This window comes from Acomys russatus, chromosome 18, assembly GCF_903995435.1.
Source record: "Acomys russatus chromosome 18, mAcoRus1.1, whole genome shotgun sequence".
NCBI classification, from domain to species: Eukaryota; Metazoa; Chordata; class Mammalia; order Rodentia; family Muridae; genus Acomys; species Acomys russatus.
In genome coordinates this window covers 46,858,885-46,865,761 of record NC_067154.1, presented here as the reverse complement: position 1 = coordinate 46,865,761, position 6,877 = coordinate 46,858,885, and the positions used below count along the sequence as shown (strand labels likewise).

Sequence of the window (6,877 nt, the reverse complement as noted above, 5' to 3'; positions counted from 1 at the left end):
GAGTTGATCAGTACAAAACTTACTCTTTATTTGTGTGTGTGTGTGCTTTTTGTTTGGTTTTGGTATTATTTTTGTATTATTGTTTTTTCATTCTTTAGTTTGGATTTTCATATTTTAAAAGAGTGAGAGAGAAAGAACATGAAATTGGGTTTATAGATAGATGAGCAGGATCTGGTAAAAGAATTGGGGGAAGAATATGATCAAAACATTATGTGAAAAACTATATAATAAAAAGATATTTAAAAGAACCAAAAATGTCTACCTTTCAATTTTTTTAATGCCTGGTAACCAAGAACTAGAAAGTTTTTATATTGAATTTCTAAAAAAGAAATAAGTATACAGTACTAAGTAATATATATATATATATATATATTAGAATTAACCAAAAATTTAAGAGCTACCATCACAAAATTGTTTCAATGAGAAATATCAACATTAAATCCAGTTCCAAAAACATGAAGATTCAGCAAGTAGAAATTCTCATCAATGAAATAAGTGAAGCAGAGACGACAGGATTGAAACTGGAGTACAATATTCATGTGTGTTGTGCTCACTTCGGCAGCATGTGTTCTAAAACTGAAACAATGGAGAGAAGATTAGCATGGCCTCTGCACAGGGTGAGATGTAAATTCAAGAAGCATTCCATACTTTTTGGAGGGAGAGAAAGCTGTTGTCAGCATGTATTTTATAAGGGAAAAATAAATAAAATTTTAAAAAGAACAACATTGTAAAACAAAATGCCAAGACATCTGTAGCAGTAGCAGGTGAGTAGGAAAGGGTTAATGTGAGGGCCTGAGGGAGCCCTAATCTAAGGTCAATGATCAACAAGGGAACATTTTACTGAAAATGGAGTTAATGCATCACCGATTCTATGTACTCTACACGTTTCAGGACTATGGAATACCTGAGGAAAATAAAATGGTTAACACTGTAGGTTACTGTTATTTCCAATTTTCACTGGAAGTTTTTCTCTTTACAAGAAAAATCAAGCTGAATTTAAATAACTTTAATGTCATGTGCTTTTGCTTTTTCTTTCGGGAAAATATGTTATAATTCAAAAACAAGCTAAAAGCACAAAGAAATACTTTGCATGCCCTTTTTGGGCGCACACAAAACTTTCTAAATGGATATGCTGTAGCCTTTTTTTATTAATGTATTCATATTACATCTCGATTGTTAGCCCTTCCCCCATTTCTTCCCATTCCTCCCTCTCTCCCACTTCCCCCCTTCTCCCCTCCTCTATGTCTGTGATTGAGGGAGACCTCCTCCCCTGATATGCTGTAGCTTTAAAAAATAATTTACTGCCCTATATATGTAGCATTGAAAATTTCAAGCACATTGATAATTCTTACAAAAGTAAATGTCATTTAAGATAGACAGTATTAACAGAAATCATATTGGTAGAAGCACAATACACTTCAAACAAAAATGGCACAACATTATTTCTACTACTTCTCTAAAACTGTTCAACATGTAACATTAAAGTCTTCTAATATTTTATTCATTACATCCTTTTACTTAAATTTTGCAACATGAAATGAGAAAATGTGCCAAAGCATTCTGAATTCCTTTAACTCAGCTTGTTAAAATGGAAAATCATGCATAGTGGCATTAAAATGTTCAAAATGAGAAAAGTCAATATATGATAGATAGATAGATAGATAGATAGACAGACAGACAATAGATACAGATAGATATATTCTTGAAATTAAAAATTAATGTATTTTAAAGGTTGATTTTGATGTACCTGTTAAGACCTTTTACTGTATTCATTCCCAGTTTTCTTTCTGATAAGGTTGCAGGTGGCCCTTATATTATCAGTACTTATCAATTATAGGGCACAGAGATTTTGAATAATAACAATTGAAACCCTAAATGTTGGTATTAGTTAATTGGGAATTGTATTAATTTTTCATAATATTCTTCAAGGTTTTTTATTTTTCATTAAAACAAGAATTTGAAGTATATAAAGAAAAAATCCGTGATATTTAAGTTGGGTTAAATATCATGTGACTTTACACTCAGGTCCTACCAAACATAATAGATGACATGGAAATAAGTATTTGGAAGGGCACAGAATGATTTTTGGGAAATCTGCCTACAGTGTGATAATCTTCTTAGGATGATCACCATCTTCACGGAGACTGAACTTGTTATTCATTAATTTGTTCCCTCAAATCCTCTTCCACCTGTCATTTGCATATACAGAGAAATGAACTTGCAGACACATGTTCACACACATGCACATACTACATACACAAATGTCTGATTACCGAAAGTCACATCCTATGGGTTGTTCAAATTACACGGTTTTAAAAGATGTAAATGCATAGGTTCATTTCATAAAATGTTTTAAAATCGAGAACACAGGCATACAGTTAAAATGTAATCTTTAAGACAATATACAAAAATTTGTATGGCCTGACCCAAAATTTCTCAATATATCCTTAAATAAAAACCGAAACTCCTTTACTTCCACTTCTCAAGCTCTAGTAATCTGTTTCTGACGTTCTCCTGGCTTCTCGCTGCCCGCTCTCTGCCCTGCCTGTTTTCTGACAAAAACCTTGGCTGTGGTGTGAGTAAGTCCCATAGTCTGCACACACTGATCAGGAACGAACAGAGGAGCCAGATCTTGAGACTGTTGGTACGGCAGCACTAACAAGAGGGCAGTGCTTCATCTACGTGCTGGGAAGACTCCAGCTGTAAAAGCGGATGTTTCCCAAGCTCTGTCGAAGTGAGGACATGGGGAAGAGTGAGCAAGCTAGTGGAAGAAGACACAGACTGGATGGGACCTTACAGTGACTTGCTTGCATCATCATGTGGAGACAATGTACGGCGATCTGTGTGTAGCATTAGCACAATGCCTCATATAAGTAGAAAAGCCCTGAAATGTCTAACAAATAATCAACAACGTAAAAATACTTAGCCAGTTTATACCAATGAAGTAGGAAGACATGTGAGCACGATTTTCATTTTAATAACAGTACGAAATGCAAATGGAAGATTCCCACAGACCTTTGCCATGTTGCCTCTATTTTAGTCTTACTGGTGTTCTTCATAAAGTTTACAAGTAATTTAGGGATCAAGCTTTGGTTTTTGGTCATTGGTTTTGGTCATCATTCTGTCACTTCAGGACTTGTCTGCTCTACAACAACAAAGAAGCCAGTGATCAAACAAGCTTGACAAATTCACTTAAAGTATTAAAACTATTCCAAGAGTTCAAGACTCAGATTGAGTCATGCTAATTAAACAAGCAGCATAAATGTGCCCACTGTTTGGCTATGCATTAAAGCAGAAGCCTCTTTGTTCTCAAAGTCTGAAGGAAAAAGATCATCCACAGGACATGTGGCTACCAGGACACCGCATGGGATACCATCATCTTCATCACACTCTAATTTCATCTTGACAAAGTTATATTTCATATTTTGCCTCACTTTTAAGGTACAATAATCTGTTACAAATACCTATTTTTCTCAGTATTTCATGTAGTCAGGGTGAATTTAAAGACAATGTGATTTATAATTCCTGTTAATATAAAGTGAGGGTTCAGATAATCATGACAACACACTAGCAGATGGATAGAGTAATTTAGTCATCAGACTAGTAATAATTTGATTTCCCATATCTAATGACTCAAAATTTGAATGTGGTCACTGAGAAATTACATGTGAAGTGAAGGGAGTGTCAGGCCTTGAGTAACAGTTATTTTTCAAAAGTACATGTATTTTCCCCCTCCTCCAAAACAATGCTCAGATTATTCCATATATTTTATCAGTAATTTTAAGCACTACATCTGGACTCTATCCATAGGACCATAGCACTTCTTAAAATATTTTTCTAATATGTTAAAGATATAAAGAAAAAAGAAAAAGAATTTAGCTGTAAGTCATAACAAGGGTTTTGCTATTTTTATCAGTTGTAGTGCTAAACTTCAAACCTAGAACTGTGAAGCATTTTATTTGTGAGCTGCATCCCCAGCTTTTGAAGGTTTGGAGGAAGCGGAGAGAAATCATTATATATTTTTGGTATGGATGGAAACTGGTCTAACTGCTGTATAAATCAGTATGGAGGTGCCTTGAAATTTCAGATTACAACTTTCATATGACCTAGCTATATTGCTTCTGGGTATTTCTCAAAGAATTAAAATCGGTACATAATGAAGAAATATGTAAATTTATCCAAATTACACAATTAATCTAGGTTCCCTATCAATGGCTGCCTAATAAAGAACAAGTGTTAGCAGGAAAATGGTTAGAAGACAATAATGGGAAATTAAACAATCCTGACTTAGAAATACAAATATGTTTTCTTGCATGTATACACTCTGGAGGGAGATGGGAAGAGACAGGAAAGTAAAAGAAGGACTAAAGGGGACGGAAGAGCATCTGGCAGAGGACAGAAGGGCTTAGTAGCAGGTTAGGGGAGAGTAAAGAATATGATATGCATGTAGGAAAACATTAAATGCAGATTTTTCCTATAATTCTCCAGTTCTGCTCCTAAATATATAAGATCAGACTTTTCAGATTTGAAAGATGTAGGTAGCTTGTTTGCTTAAGAAGACAGCAAACCATTTATTATTTAAGCCAATCTACAAACTTATCAATTGATGGATGATCTTCACAGCATTTGATCATATTAAAAATAGTTAATAAAATTTTAGTCAACATATTTAAAATAATTTTGAAATTGTTCATAAATACTCATAAGTGAAAGGCAAGAATGGTAAGTCCTCCATTCAGTAGTAAGCTAGTTAAATAAAATAGTGTGTTTCATTATTATGTACAAAACATTTGCAGTATCTTGATGGGGAATATTTATCTATGTTTGTGTATAATCACCATTTCTTTAACTTTAAGAACATCTAGATAAAGTGTAAGCAGGGGCAAAATTCTATCCCAGGATTTCTCATCAAGCTGTATGTATGACAAAGGATTCCATCCACCTGCAGAAACAGGCACCTTGTTTCTAGTTCAAAGAAATGAATTCTGTGCTTACCAAAATAAGAATGTATAAACTATTCATCAGTGAGAATAGCTATTTTTAATCTTTATTCATATTAAAATTTTTTCTTGAAAATTCTCTAAAGGTGGTGATGGAGTTTTCAATATCTCCATAAATACTAACAGAGATTATATAGAAAACCCTGTGATGGTTGTAAATGGCCCAACTCAAGATTATTTAAGAATGGTATATGCACATATAATATGAGAACTTCAAATAGGCTTCTCAAGATAATTACTGAGAGGGAGGCATCATTAGGGTTGGAGACTTCTCTGACAGTCTTCCCTGAGGGACTGGACACTGAATAAACTACCCAGAAAAATGTGCATTCTTTTCAGGGAAAATAGTCACCAAGATAAATTTTAATGTGGAGAAAAGAAGAAAGAAAAAGAAAAAATATATATATACTAGATTTGAAGCTATACAAAATGTATGCTCTGGCAATAATGAAGGTAATGTAAAAGTTAGAGGCAGGAAAATCTCCAAACACTTAGACATTTAACATGAATGCATTTATAGGCATTTAATATAAAGGAATAACTAATGCAACAAAAGAAATCAATCTTAGGAACTATTTAGAATTGACTTACGATGGAAGTAAAACTACTCAAAAATTTCAGGAAACAACTAAAGAATTGCTTAACAAAAACTTATAAATATTATTAATTCTGCCTTAAATAATAAAAATATACTTAAGTGTTATGATATGGTCTGGTGCTTTTATTTAATTAATTGCTTGTCCCCCGAGATTCTTACTGTTCTAGGAGCAAACCCTCACATATACTAAGACGATGCTGTGTAATTGCCTCCAAATTATCCCTGATTGGCCAATAAATGTCTACACTTGGGCAAGGCAGAAGTGAGGTAGATGGAGCTAAGGTTCACAGCCTTGGAGGACAGAGAATCACAGGAGTGGAAGGGAGGGGCGGAGGAGAGAAAGGAGGGGATACGAAAGGAAGCAGAATCACCATGGTTTAGCGTAAAGAACAGCTACATGGCCTGAGGAGCTAGCTCTGAGGACCCACTATGGAGGTGGGCCAAGCAGATGGAAAGTATGAGCAAGCGTTTATGGGATTTTGGATGGGAAATAGCCCAGCTAGAAATTATTAGAGCAAATGACATGGGATACAGCGCTAGGAGATAATCAGATCGCTTAGGGGGTAGATCTCTGCCCAATTCCAGTATATAGGCATATTAAAATGTAGGCTGAATTTTCTTAACAATTATGCTTTATGATGAACTCACTAACAGAGCATGCCTCACTTACAACCCACCTAACCCGAACAATAGAAAAAGGAGATTAAAGAACACAATAATGAAACTTTAAGGATATCAGTTCTGAGGAACGATTCTCCTGGCGTAGTCAGCAGGCCCTCAGCAAACCCGCAATTCAACCAAGGTTGCTGCTGGAACCTGGAATAGCAGCTGAGGCCCAGAGCCTCAGCCGGAGCCAGAGCCTTGAAGCCTTCCCTGGAGCAGTTCTCTGTAGGAGCGTCTCTCAAAGTGCAGGGATGAACAGCCAAAACAATCCCAAGTCCTCTCTCAAGACTCTGACAGGATATGTGTGTGTATACACACACACACACACACACACACACACACACACACACACACACACACACACGTATATATGGGATTTGGGGGATATATATATCCTCTCAGAGTCTCTACTAGGATGTTTTCAGTTGGCAACATCCAAGCTCCCACACAAAGTGGTTCAACTTTTAAGTGGAAAAACACCCTGCTCTCTCACAAGTCTGTTTCACATCCCACACTTGGGATCAACACAAAAACATGTTTATCTCTCCAACATAAAACTCTAATAGGTGTCCCCTCTTGATAGAATAGAGGGTTACATAATAAATACCGCAATAAT

At 35.3% G+C, this 6,877-nt stretch overlaps 1 non-coding gene across 1 annotated transcript; it reads left to right on the top strand.

Annotated features, from left to right (window-relative positions):
- Positions 1-546: 546 nt before the first annotated feature.
- Positions 547-652, top strand: LOC127202433 (U6 spliceosomal RNA). The gene has a single exon (XR_007832312.1). It is a non-coding gene; the product is annotated as a U6 spliceosomal RNA (small nuclear RNA).
- The last annotated feature ends 6,225 nt before the right edge of the window (positions 653-6,877 follow it).